General features: G+C 46.0%; 13 non-coding genes across 13 annotated transcripts; 7 read left to right on the top strand and 6 right to left on the bottom strand.

Moving 5' to 3' along the window:
* The first annotated feature begins 318 nt into the window (after nt 1–318).
* Nucleotides 319–391, top strand: TRNAR-ACG (transfer RNA arginine (anticodon ACG)). The gene has a single exon. It is a non-coding gene; the product is annotated as a tRNA-Arg (tRNA).
* A 1,005-nt stretch (nt 392–1,396) lies between these two features.
* LOC146819980 (U6 spliceosomal RNA) lies at nt 1,397–1,503 on the bottom strand. The gene has a single exon (XR_014964379.1). It is a non-coding gene; the product is annotated as a U6 spliceosomal RNA (small nuclear RNA).
* A 772-nt stretch (nt 1,504–2,275) lies between these two features.
* Nucleotides 2,276–2,348, top strand: TRNAR-ACG (transfer RNA arginine (anticodon ACG)). The gene has a single exon. It is a non-coding gene; the product is annotated as a tRNA-Arg (tRNA).
* Nucleotides 2,349–3,355: 1,007 nt separating this feature from the next.
* Nucleotides 3,356–3,462, bottom strand: LOC146819978 (U6 spliceosomal RNA). Its single transcript, XR_014964378.1, has one exon. It is a non-coding gene; the product is annotated as a U6 spliceosomal RNA (small nuclear RNA).
* Nucleotides 3,463–4,234: 772 nt separating this feature from the next.
* On the top strand, nt 4,235–4,307 carry TRNAR-ACG (transfer RNA arginine (anticodon ACG)). Its single transcript has one exon. It is a non-coding gene; the product is annotated as a tRNA-Arg (tRNA).
* Nucleotides 4,308–5,314: 1,007 nt separating this feature from the next.
* LOC146819976 (U6 spliceosomal RNA) lies at nt 5,315–5,421 on the bottom strand. Its single transcript, XR_014964376.1, has one exon. It is a non-coding gene; the product is annotated as a U6 spliceosomal RNA (small nuclear RNA).
* A 772-nt stretch (nt 5,422–6,193) lies between these two features.
* Nucleotides 6,194–6,266, top strand: TRNAR-ACG (transfer RNA arginine (anticodon ACG)). The gene has a single exon. It is a non-coding gene; the product is annotated as a tRNA-Arg (tRNA).
* Nucleotides 6,267–7,273: 1,007 nt separating this feature from the next.
* On the bottom strand, nt 7,274–7,380 carry LOC146819974 (U6 spliceosomal RNA). Its single transcript, XR_014964375.1, has one exon. It is a non-coding gene; the product is annotated as a U6 spliceosomal RNA (small nuclear RNA).
* Nucleotides 7,381–8,152: 772 nt separating this feature from the next.
* On the top strand, nt 8,153–8,225 carry TRNAR-ACG (transfer RNA arginine (anticodon ACG)). Its single transcript has one exon. It is a non-coding gene; the product is annotated as a tRNA-Arg (tRNA).
* A 1,007-nt stretch (nt 8,226–9,232) lies between these two features.
* LOC146819972 (U6 spliceosomal RNA) lies at nt 9,233–9,339 on the bottom strand. Its single transcript, XR_014964374.1, has one exon. It is a non-coding gene; the product is annotated as a U6 spliceosomal RNA (small nuclear RNA).
* A 762-nt stretch (nt 9,340–10,101) lies between these two features.
* On the top strand, nt 10,102–10,174 carry TRNAR-ACG (transfer RNA arginine (anticodon ACG)). The gene has a single exon. It is a non-coding gene; the product is annotated as a tRNA-Arg (tRNA).
* A 1,005-nt stretch (nt 10,175–11,179) lies between these two features.
* Nucleotides 11,180–11,286, bottom strand: LOC146819970 (U6 spliceosomal RNA). Its single transcript, XR_014964373.1, has one exon. It is a non-coding gene; the product is annotated as a U6 spliceosomal RNA (small nuclear RNA).
* A 772-nt stretch (nt 11,287–12,058) lies between these two features.
* TRNAR-ACG (transfer RNA arginine (anticodon ACG)) lies at nt 12,059–12,131 on the top strand. The gene has a single exon. It is a non-coding gene; the product is annotated as a tRNA-Arg (tRNA).
* Nucleotides 12,132–12,269: the final 138 nt, after the last annotated feature.

Genomic DNA, 12,269 nt, shown 5'->3' with positions numbered 1-12,269 from the left:
GTCCTCAAGATCAGCTCCACACAGACGTGGAACTGATGATGTTAATGCAGAATATTTAAGAAACTGAGGCTGATCTAAAACATTTCCTTGGACCTAGGACCATTTCCCCTGACTTTTAGGTCCTTCGTCCTCCTAAAGTCCTTTGTATAAGTTAGGAACACCTGACAGAACAGAATTTCAGGAGGTCAGGTGGGTTTACTTGTGTCTTCTGGTTGTGAGCAGTAAACGTGGCTAAAAAGGTTGATGGAATGGTGTTTTAAAACACACACACACAACTTCTGGTCCTCTTAAGGACAAAAGTATGGGTAATCCTACATGGGGCCAGTGGCGCAATGGATAACGCGTCTGACTACGGATCAGAAGATTGTAGGTTCGACTCCTATCTGGCTCGAAAGGGTCATAGGTCCCTGTTTTATGGTATTCCTGTGGAATTCTTATTTACCTCAGACTTGTTGTAGGTTCAATATTCTCGAGCAGGACTCATCCAGCAGTCGTTCCATGGTAGGGCTGCAGTAATAGGACCACGGCTAGTTAAAAGTTTCCCATTTGCTGCTGGATTCTATGTGAAGGCCGTCATGTGGTGTGCTGCTTTTGTATTTCAACATGGGTCTCTGAGTCTCTAAACTAGGAAAAAATCTTGTTGAGAAAAGTGTGTGAGAGGGTCTGTGGGTGCAGGCAGGTGTGTGCACTTGAGTGCTGACCCATTTACATGTGTGAGAGGGACAAGCAAATTGCCTGTGGGATGTAGGCCTACAACTGGAACCAAGCAGCCAGGCAGAACCACAGGTAAGGAGAGAGGAAGGCAGTTCATTATTAGAGCAGGATCATGAGCATCTTGCCCTGCTCCCTTCTGCCCCGATCGGCCACGATCGGCCAAGACCTCTCTATTAGGGTGGAGGGTGAACATTTCTTGGACCTCAGAAACTGAGGGATGCAGCGCCGATATGTCCTCCAAGGGCCTAGAGGACCTGGTGCCCAATCATGCCTGGTGTTTTTCAGCTTACCCGACCAATCTGGTTGCAAGGCGGATTTTAACAGTACTGCTGAAAAGGGACTCCCAGACAGCCCTGAGGCCATCATTTGCATAGGCCCTCCCCTTCTCTTTCTCTTGCTTCCCACAAAGCAACGCATCGCTGGCAGCAGTATAGATTTGGGGGTTGTGAAGAATAATGACAGGGAGGCTGAAGAAGGGAAAGAAAAGTCCCAGAAGTCCTGCAGGCTTCCTTGCTAAATGCAGCTGGCCATAGAGTGCACCTTCATTACTGCGAGGTAAATACATTAAAAATGTTGAGGAGAGACAAATTGAAAAATAGATATTAGGAGGAAAGCACTGGAACCTGCTTTATTATTTCAATTAGTCTTGAAAACATAGAACATTTCTCTCCTGAAAGCTGGTAAAAATATGGAACGCTTCACGAATTTGCGTGTCATCCTTGCGCAGGGGCCATGCTAATCTTCTCTGTATCGTTCCAATTTTAGTATATGTGCCGCCGAAGCGAGCACACTTCATTGATGAACCTACAATGTTTATAAACTCTCTAAATCTACGGTCTCTAGACATAGGGTGGCCTGGCAGAGATGCTCGTATGGCCAGTAAGCATTCAAATCTGAGCCAATGGGCAAAAATGCATGAAGAGTAACAATCCATTATTCTTCACTGCATTTGTGGTCCAAGACTTCACCAATTGGAAGTATGTAGATTATGCCAGGGTTGCAAAGGCTCATGGTTCAGGCTACTGACAAGGAACATTGTGACATCATGCTGCCTGTGGAACAGTGATATTAAAGGTGAGACAGCTGCACAGTAGGTTAGGTGAAGGGCTCTGAGAGGTGAAAGGCAGCATGCTTGGGTCCCTGGACAAGGTGAGCCTATGACAAGGTGTCTGAATTTTCGCCTGTATTGTAATATTAAACACTTTATTGTTGTACCCGCCTGCTGATTAAGGAGTCCTCAAGATCAGCTCCACACAGACGTGGAACTGATGATGTTAATGCAGAATATTTAAGAAACTGAGGCTGATCTAAAACATTTCCTTGGACCTAGGACCATTTCCCCTGACTTTTAGGTCCTTCGTCCTCCTAAAGTCCTTTGTATAAGTTAGGAACACCTGACAGAACAGAATTTCAGGAGGTCAGGTGGGTTTACTTGTGTCTTCTGGTTGTGAGCAGTAAACGTGGCTAAAAAGGTTGATGGAATGGTGTTTTAAAACACACACACACACACACACACAACTTCTGGTCCTCTTAAGGACAAAAGTATGGGTAATCCTACATGGGGCCAGTGGCGCAATGGATAACGCGTCTGACTACGGATCAGAAGATTGTAGGTTCGACTCCTATCTGGCTCGAAAGGGTCATAGGTCCCTGTTTTATGGTATTCCTGTGGAATTCTTATTTACCTCAGACTTGTTGTAGGTTCAATATTCTCGAGCAGGACTCATCCAGCAGTCGTTCCATGGTAGGGCTGCAGTAATAGGACCACGGCTAGTTAAAAGTTTCCCATTTGCTGCTGGATTCTATGTGAAGGCCGTCATGTGGTGTGCTGCTTTTGTATTTCAACATGGGTCTCTGAGTCTCTAAACTAGGAAAAAATCTTGTTGAGAAAAGTGTGTGTGAGAGGGTCTGTGGGTGCAGGCAGGTGTGTGCACTTGAGTGCTGACCCATTTACATGTGTGAGAGGGACAAGCAAATTGCCTGTGGGATGTAGGCCTACAACTGGAACCAAGCAGCCAGGCAGAACCACAGGTAAGGAGAGAGGAAGGCAGTTCATTATTAGAGCAGGATCATGAGCATCTTGCCCTGCTCCCTTCTGCCCCGATCGGCCACGATCGGCCAAGACCTCTCTATTAGGGTGGAGGGTGAACATTTCTTGGACCTCAGAAACTGAGGGATGCAGCGCCGATATGTCCTCCAAGGGCCTAGAGGACCTGGTGCCCAATCATGCCTGGTGTTTTTCAGCTTACCCGACCAATCTGGTTGCAAGGCGGATTTTAACAGTACTGCTGAAAAGGGACTCCCAGACAGCCCTGAGGCCATCATTTGCATAGGCCCTCCCCTTCTCTTTCTCTTGCTTCCCACAAAGCAACGCATCGCTGGCAGCAGTATAGATTTGGGGGTTGTGAAGAATAATGACAGGGAGGCTGAAGAAGGGAAAGAAAAGTCCCAGAAGTCCTGCAGGCTTCCTTGCTAAATGCAGCTGGCCATAGAGTGCACCTTCATTACTGCGAGGTAAATACATTAAAAATGTTGAGGAGAGACAAATTGAAAAATAGATATTAGGAGGAAAGCACTGGAACCTGCTTTATTATTTCAATTAGTCTTGAAAACATAGAACATTTCTCTCCTGAAAGCTGGTAAAAATATGGAACGCTTCACGAATTTGCGTGTCATCCTTGCGCAGGGGCCATGCTAATCTTCTCTGTATCGTTCCAATTTTAGTATATGTGCCGCCGAAGCGAGCACACTTCATTGATGAACCTACAATGTTTATAAACTCTCTAAATCTACGGTCTCTAGACATAGGGTGGCCTGGCAGAGATGCTCGTATGGCCAGTAAGCATTCAAATCTGAGCCAATGGGCAAAAATGCATGAAGAGTAACAATCCATTATTCTTCACTGCATTTGTGGTCCAAGACTTCACCAATTGGAAGTATGTAGATTATGCCAGGGTTGCAAAGGCTCATGGTTCAGGCTACTGACAAGGAACATTGTGACATCATGCTGCCTGTGGAACAGTGATATTAAAGGTGAGACAGCTGCACAGTAGGTTAGGTGAAGGGCTCTGAGAGGTGAAAGGCAGCATGCTTGGGTCCCTGGACAAGGTGAGCCTATGACAAGGTGTCTGAATTTTCGCCTGTATTGTAATATTAAACACTTTATTGTTGTACCCGCCTGCTGATTAAGGAGTCCTCAAGATCAGCTCCACACAGACGTGGAACTGATGATGTTAATGCAGAATATTTAAGAAACTGAGGCTGATCTAAAACATTTCCTTGGACCTAGGACCATTTCCCCTGACTTTTAGGTCCTTCGTCCTCCTAAAGTCCTTTGTATAAGTTAGGAACACCTGACAGAACAGAATTTCAGGAGGTCAGGTGGGTTTACTTGTGTCTTCTGGTTGTGAGCAGTAAACGTGGCTAAAAAGGTTGATGGAATGGTGTTTTAAAACACACACACACACACACACACAACTTCTGGTCCTCTTAAGGACAAAAGTATGGGTAATCCTACATGGGGCCAGTGGCGCAATGGATAACGCGTCTGACTACGGATCAGAAGATTGTAGGTTCGACTCCTATCTGGCTCGAAAGGGTCATAGGTCCCTGTTTTATGGTATTCCTGTGGAATTCTTATTTACCTCAGACTTGTTGTAGGTTCAATATTCTCGAGCAGGACTCATCCAGCAGTCGTTCCATGGTAGGGCTGCAGTAATAGGACCACGGCTAGTTAAAAGTTTCCCATTTGCTGCTGGATTCTATGTGAAGGCCGTCATGTGGTGTGCTGCTTTTGTATTTCAACATGGGTCTCTGAGTCTCTAAACTAGGAAAAAATCTTGTTGAGAAAAGTGTGTGTGAGAGGGTCTGTGGGTGCAGGCAGGTGTGTGCACTTGAGTGCTGACCCATTTACATGTGTGAGAGGGACAAGCAAATTGCCTGTGGGATGTAGGCCTACAACTGGAACCAAGCAGCCAGGCAGAACCACAGGTAAGGAGAGAGGAAGGCAGTTCATTATTAGAGCAGGATCATGAGCATCTTGCCCTGCTCCCTTCTGCCCCGATCGGCCACGATCGGCCAAGACCTCTCTATTAGGGTGGAGGGTGAACATTTCTTGGACCTCAGAAACTGAGGGATGCAGCGCCGATATGTCCTCCAAGGGCCTAGAGGACCTGGTGCCCAATCATGCCTGGTGTTTTTCAGCTTACCCGACCAATCTGGTTGCAAGGCGGATTTTAACAGTACTGCTGAAAAGGGACTCCCAGACAGCCCTGAGGCCATCATTTGCATAGGCCCTCCCCTTCTCTTTCTCTTGCTTCCCACAAAGCAACGCATCGCTGGCAGCAGTATAGATTTGGGGGTTGTGAAGAATAATGACAGGGAGGCTGAAGAAGGGAAAGAAAAGTCCCAGAAGTCCTGCAGGCTTCCTTGCTAAATGCAGCTGGCCATAGAGTGCACCTTCATTACTGCGAGGTAAATACATTAAAAATGTTGAGGAGAGACAAATTGAAAAATAGATATTAGGAGGAAAGCACTGGAACCTGCTTTATTATTTCAATTAGTCTTGAAAACATAGAACATTTCTCTCCTGAAAGCTGGTAAAAATATGGAACGCTTCACGAATTTGCGTGTCATCCTTGCGCAGGGGCCATGCTAATCTTCTCTGTATCGTTCCAATTTTAGTATATGTGCCGCCGAAGCGAGCACACTTCATTGATGAACCTACAATGTTTATAAACTCTCTAAATCTACGGTCTCTAGACATAGGGTGGCCTGGCAGAGATGCTCGTATGGCCAGTAAGCATTCAAATCTGAGCCAATGGGCAAAAATGCATGAAGAGTAACAATCCATTATTCTTCACTGCATTTGTGGTCCAAGACTTCACCAATTGGAAGTATGTAGATTATGCCAGGGTTGCAAAGGCTCATGGTTCAGGCTACTGACAAGGAACATTGTGACATCATGCTGCCTGTGGAACAGTGATATTAAAGGTGAGACAGCTGCACAGTAGGTTAGGTGAAGGGCTCTGAGAGGTGAAAGGCAGCATGCTTGGGTCCCTGGACAAGGTGAGCCTATGACAAGGTGTCTGAATTTTCGCCTGTATTGTAATATTAAACACTTTATTGTTGTACCCGCCTGCTGATTAAGGAGTCCTCAAGATCAGCTCCACACAGACGTGGAACTGATGATGTTAATGCAGAATATTTAAGAAACTGAGGCTGATCTAAAACATTTCCTTGGACCTAGGACCATTTCCCCTGACTTTTAGGTCCTTCGTCCTCCTAAAGTCCTTTGTATAAGTTAGGAACACCTGACAGAACAGAATTTCAGGAGGTCAGGTGGGTTTACTTGTGTCTTCTGGTTGTGAGCAGTAAACGTGGCTAAAAAGGTTGATGGAATGGTGTTTTAAAACACACACACACACACACACACAACTTCTGGTCCTCTTAAGGACAAAAGTATGGGTAATCCTACATGGGGCCAGTGGCGCAATGGATAACGCGTCTGACTACGGATCAGAAGATTGTAGGTTCGACTCCTATCTGGCTCGAAAGGGTCATAGGTCCCTGTTTTATGGTATTCCTGTGGAATTCTTATTTACCTCAGACTTGTTGTAGGTTCAATATTCTCGAGCAGGACTCATCCAGCAGTCGTTCCATGGTAGGGCTGCAGTAATAGGACCACGGCTAGTTAAAAGTTTCCCATTTGCTGCTGGATTCTATGTGAAGGCCGTCATGTGGTGTGCTGCTTTTGTATTTCAACATGGGTCTCTGAGTCTCTAAACTAGGAAAAAATCTTGTTGAGAAAAGTGTGTGTGAGAGGGTCTGTGGGTGCAGGCAGGTGTGTGCACTTGAGTGCTGACCCATTTACATGTGTGAGAGGGACAAGCAAATTGCCTGTGGGATGTAGGCCTACAACTGGAACCAAGCAGCCAGGCAGAACCACAGGTAAGGAGAGAGGAAGGCAGTTCATTATTAGAGCAGGATCATGAGCATCTTGCCCTGCTCCCTTCTGCCCCGATCGGCCACGATCGGCCAAGACCTCTCTATTAGGGTGGAGGGTGAACATTTCTTGGACCTCAGAAACTGAGGGATGCAGCGCCGATATGTCCTCCAAGGGCCTAGAGGACCTGGTGCCCAATCATGCCTGGTGTTTTTCAGCTTACCCGACCAATCTGGTTGCAAGGCGGATTTTAACAGTACTGCTGAAAAGGGACTCCCAGACAGCCCTGAGGCCATCATTTGCATAGGCCCTCCCCTTCTCTTTCTCTTGCTTCCCACAAAGCAACGCATCGCTGGCAGCAGTATAGATTTGGGGGTTGTGAAGAATAATGACAGGGAGGCTGAAGAAGGGAAAGAAAAGTCCCAGAAGTCCTGCAGGCTTCCTTGCTAAATGCAGCTGGCCATAGAGTGCACCTTCATTACTGCGAGGTAAATACATTAAAAATGTTGAGGAGAGACAAATTGAAAAATAGATATTAGGAGGAAAGCACTGGAACCTGCTTTATTATTTCAATTAGTCTTGAAAACATAGAACATTTCTCTCCTGAAAGCTGGTAAAAATATGGAACGCTTCACGAATTTGCGTGTCATCCTTGCGCAGGGGCCATGCTAATCTTCTCTGTATCGTTCCAATTTTAGTATATGTGCCGCCGAAGCGAGCACACTTCATTGATGAACCTACAATGTTTATAAACTCTCTAAATCTACGGTCTCTAGACATAGGGTGGCCTGGCAGAGATGCTCGTATGGCCAGTAAGCATTCAAATCTGAGCCAATGGGCAAAAATGCATGAAGAGTAACAATCCATTATTCTTCACTGCATTTGTGGTCCAAGACTTCACCAATTGGAAGTATGTAGATTATGCCAGGGTTGCAAAGGCTCATGGTTCAGGCTACTGACAAGGAACATTGTGACATCATGCTGCCTGTGGAACAGTGATATTAAAGGTGAGACAGCTGCACAGTAGGTTAGGTGAAGGGCTCTGAGAGGTGAAAGGCAGCATGCTTGGGTCCCTGGACAAGGTGAGCCTATGACAAGGTGTCTGAATTTTCGCCTGTATTGTAATATTAAACACTTTATTGTTGTACCCGCCTGCTGATTAAGGAGTCCTCAAGATCAGCTCCACACAGACGTGGAACTGATGATGTTAATGCAGAATATTTAAGAAACTGAGGCTGATCTAAAACATTTCCTTGGACCTAGGACCATTTCCCCTGACTTTTAGGTCCTTCGTCCTCCTAAAGTCCTTTGTATAAGTTAGGAACACCTGACAGAACAGAATTTCAGGAGGTCAGGTGGGTTTACTTGTGTCTTCTGGTTGTGAGCAGTAAACGTGGCTAAAAAGGTTGATGGAATGGTGTTTTAAAACACACACACACACACACACACAACTTCTGGTCCTCTTAAGGACAAAAGTATGGGTAATCCTACATGGGGCCAGTGGCGCAATGGATAACGCGTCTGACTACGGATCAGAAGATTGTAGGTTCGACTCCTATCTGGCTCGAAAGGGTCATAGGTCCCTGTTTTATGGTATTCCTGTGGAATTCTTATTTACCTCAGACTTGTTGTAGGTTCAATATTCTCGAGCAGGACTCATCCAGCAGTCGTTCCATGGTAGGGCTGCAGTAATAGGACCACGGCTAGTTAAAAGTTTCCCATTTGCTGCTGGATTCTATGTGAAGGCCGTCATGTGGTGTGCTGCTTTTGTATTTCAACATGGGTCTCTGAGTCTCTAAACTAGGAAAAAATCTTGTTGAGAAAAGTGTGTGTGAGAGGGTCTGTGGGTGCAGGCAGGTGTGTGCACTTGAGTGCTGACCCATTTACATGTGTGAGAGGGACAAGCAAATTGCCTGTGGGATGTAGGCCTACAACTGGAACCAAGCAGCCAGGCAGAACCACAGGTAAGGAGAGAGGAAGGCAGTTCATTATTAGAGCAGGATCATGAGCATCTTGCCCTGCTCCCTTCTGCCCCGATCGGCCACGATCGGCCAAGACCTCTCTATTAGGGTGGAGCGTGAACATTTCTTGGACCTCAGAAACTGAGGGATGCAGCGCCGATATGTCCTCCAAGGGCCTAGAGGACCTGGTGCCCAATCATGCCTGGTGTTTTTCAGCTTACCCGACCAATCTGGTTGCAAGGCGGATTTTAACAGTACTGCTGAAAAGGGACTCCCAGACAGCCCTGAGGCCATCATTTGCATAGGCCCTCCCCTTCTCTTTCTCTTGCTTCCCACAAAGCAACGCATCGCTGGCAGCAGTATAGATTTGGGGGTTGTGAAGAATAATGACAGGGAGGCTGAAGAAGGGAAAGAAAAGTCCCAGAAGTCCTGCAGGCTTCCTTGCTAAATGCAGCTGGCCATAGAGTGCACCTTCATTACTGCGAGGTAAATACATTAAAAATGTTGAGGAGAGACAAATTGAAAAATAGATATTAGGAGGAAAGCACTGGAACCTGCTTTATTATTTCAATTAGTCTTGAAAACATAGAACATTTCTCTCCTGAAAGCTGGTAAAAATATGGAACGCTTCACGAATTTGCGTGTCATCCTTGCGCAGGGGCCATGCTAATCTTCTCTGTATCGTTCCAATTTTAGTATATGTGCCGCCGAAGCGAGCACACTTCATTGATGAACCTACAATGTTTATAAACTCTCTAAATCTACGGTCTCTAGACATAGGGTGGCCTGGCAGAGATGCTCGTATGGCCAGTAAGCATTCAAATCTGAGCCAATGGGCAAAAATGCATGAAGAGTAACAATCCATTATTCTTCACTGCATTTGTGGTCCAAGACTTCACCAATTGGAAGTATGTAGATTATGCCAGGGTTGCAAAGGCTCATGGTTCAGGCTACTGACAAGGAACATTGTGACATCATGCTGCCTGTGGAACAGTGATATTAAAGGTGAGACAGCTGCACAGTAGGTTAGGTGAAGGGCTCTGAGAGGTGAAAGGCAGCATGCTTGGGTCCCTGGACAAGGTGAGCCTATGACAAGGTGTCTGAATTTTCGCCTGTATTGTAATATTAAACACTTTATTGTTGTACCCGCCTGCTGATTAAGGAGTCCTCAAGATCAGCTCCACACAGACGTGGAACTGATGATGTTAATGCAGAATATTTAAGAAACTGAGGCTGATCTAAAACATTTCCTTGGACCTAGGACCATTTCCCCTGACTTTTAGGTCCTTCGTCCTCCTAAAGTCCTTTGTATAAGTTAGGAACACCTGACAGAACAGAATTTCAGGAGGTCAGGTGGGTTTACTTGTGTCTTCTGGTTGTGAGCAGTAAACGTGGCTAAAAAGGTTGATGGAATGGTGTTTTAAAACACACACACACAACTTCTGGTCCTCTTAAGGACAAAAGTATGGGTAATCCTACATGGGGCCAGTGGCGCAATGGATAACGCGTCTGACTACGGATCAGAAGATTGTAGGTTCGACTCCTATCTGGCTCGAAAGGGTCATAGGTCCCTGTTTTATGGTATTCCTGTGGAATTCTTATTTACCTCAGACTTGTTGTAGGTTCAATATTCTCGAGCAGGACTCATCCAGCAGTCGTTCCATGGTAGGGCTGCAGTAATAGGACCACGGCTAGTTAAAAGTTTCCCATTTGCTGCTGGATTCTATGTGAAGGCCGTCATGTGGTGTGCTGCTTTTGTATTTCAACATGGGTCTCTGAGTCTCTAAACTAGGAAAAAATCTTGTTGAGAAAAGTGTGTGAGAGGGTCTGTGGGTGCAGGCAGGTGTGTGCACTTGAGTGCTGACCCATTTACATGTGTGAGAGGGACAAGCAAATTGCCTGTGGGATGTAGGCCTACAACTGGAACCAAGCAGCCAGGCAGAACCACAGGTAAGGAGAGAGGAAGGCAGTTCATTATTAGAGCAGGATCATGAGCATCTTGCCCTGCTCCCTTCTGCCCCGATCGGCCACGATCGGCCAAGACCTCTCTATTAGGGTGGAGGGTGAACATTTCTTGGACCTCAGAAACTGAGGGATGCAGCGCCGATATGTCCTCCAAGGGCCTAGAGGACCTGGTGCCCAATCATGCCTGGTGTTTTTCAGCTTACCCGACCAATCTGGTTGCAAGGCGGATTTTAACAGTACTGCTGAAAAGGGACTCCCAGACAGCCCTGAGGCCATCATTTGCATAGGCCCTCCCCTTCTCTTTCTCTTGCTTCCCACAAAGCAACGCATCGCTGGCAGCAGTATAGATTTGGGGGTTGTGAAGAATAATGACAGGGAGGCTGAAGAAGGGAAAGAAAAGTCCCAGAAGTCCTGCAGGCTTCCTTGCTAAATGCAGCTGGCCATAGAGTGCACCTTCATTACTGCGAGGTAAATACATTAAAAATGTTGAGGAGAGACAAATTGAAAAATAGATATTAGGAGGAAAGCACTGGAACCTGCTTTATTATTTCAATTAGTCTTGAAAACATAGAACATTTCTCTCCTGAAAGCTGGTAAAAATATGGAACGCTTCACGAATTTGCGTGTCATCCTTGCGCAGGGGCCATGCTAATCTTCTCTGTATCGTTCCAATTTTAGTATATGTGCCGCCGAAGCGAGCACACTTCATTGATGAACCTACAATGTTTATAAACTCTCTAAATCTACGGTCTCTAGACATAGGGTGGCCTGGCAGAGATGCTCGTATGGCCAGTAAGCATTCAAATCTGAGCCAATGGGCAAAAATGCATGAAGAGTAACAATCCATTATTCTTCACTGCATTTGTGGTCCAAGACTTCACCAATTGGAAGTATGTAGATTATGCCAGGGTTGCAAAGGCTCATGGTTCAGGCTACTGACAAGGAACATTGTGACATCATGCTGCCTGTGGAACAGTGATATTAAAGGTGAGACAGCTGCACAGTAGGTTAGGTGAAGGGCTCTGAGAGGTGAAAGGCAGCATGCTTGGGTCCCTGGACAAGGTGAGCCTATGACAAGGTGTCTGAATTTTCGCCTGTATTGTAATATTAAACACTTTATTGTTGTACCCGCCTGCTGATTAAGGAGTCCTCAAGATCAGCTCCACACAGACGTGGAACTGATGATGTTAATGCAGAATATTTAAGAAACTGAGGCTGATCTAAAACATTTCCTTGGACCTAGGACCATTTCCCCTGACTTTTAGGTCCTTCGTCCTCCTAAAGTCCTTTGTATAAGTTAGGAACACCTGACAGAACAGAATTTCAGGAGGTCAGGTGGGTTTACTTGTGTCTTCTGGTTGTGAGCAGTAAACGTGGCTAAAAAGGTTGATGGAATGGTGTTTTAAAACACACACACACACACACACACAACTTCTGGTCCTCTTAAGGACAAAAGTATGGGTAATCCTACATGGGGCCAGTGGCGCAATGGATAACGCGTCTGACTACGGATCAGAAGATTGTAGGTTCGACTCCTATCTGGCTCGAAAGGGTCATAGGTCCCTGTTTTATGGTATTCCTGTGGAATTCTTATTTACCTCAGACTTGTTGTAGGTTCAATATTCTCGAGCAGGACTCATCCAGCAGTCGTTCCATGGTAGGGCTGCAGTAATAGGACCACGGCT

Source organism: Triturus cristatus, chromosome 6 (assembly GCF_964204655.1).
Source record: "Triturus cristatus chromosome 6, aTriCri1.1, whole genome shotgun sequence".
Taxonomy (NCBI): Eukaryota; Metazoa; Chordata; class Amphibia; order Caudata; family Salamandridae; genus Triturus; species Triturus cristatus.
This window is presented reverse-complemented; position numbering and strand designations above follow the sequence as displayed.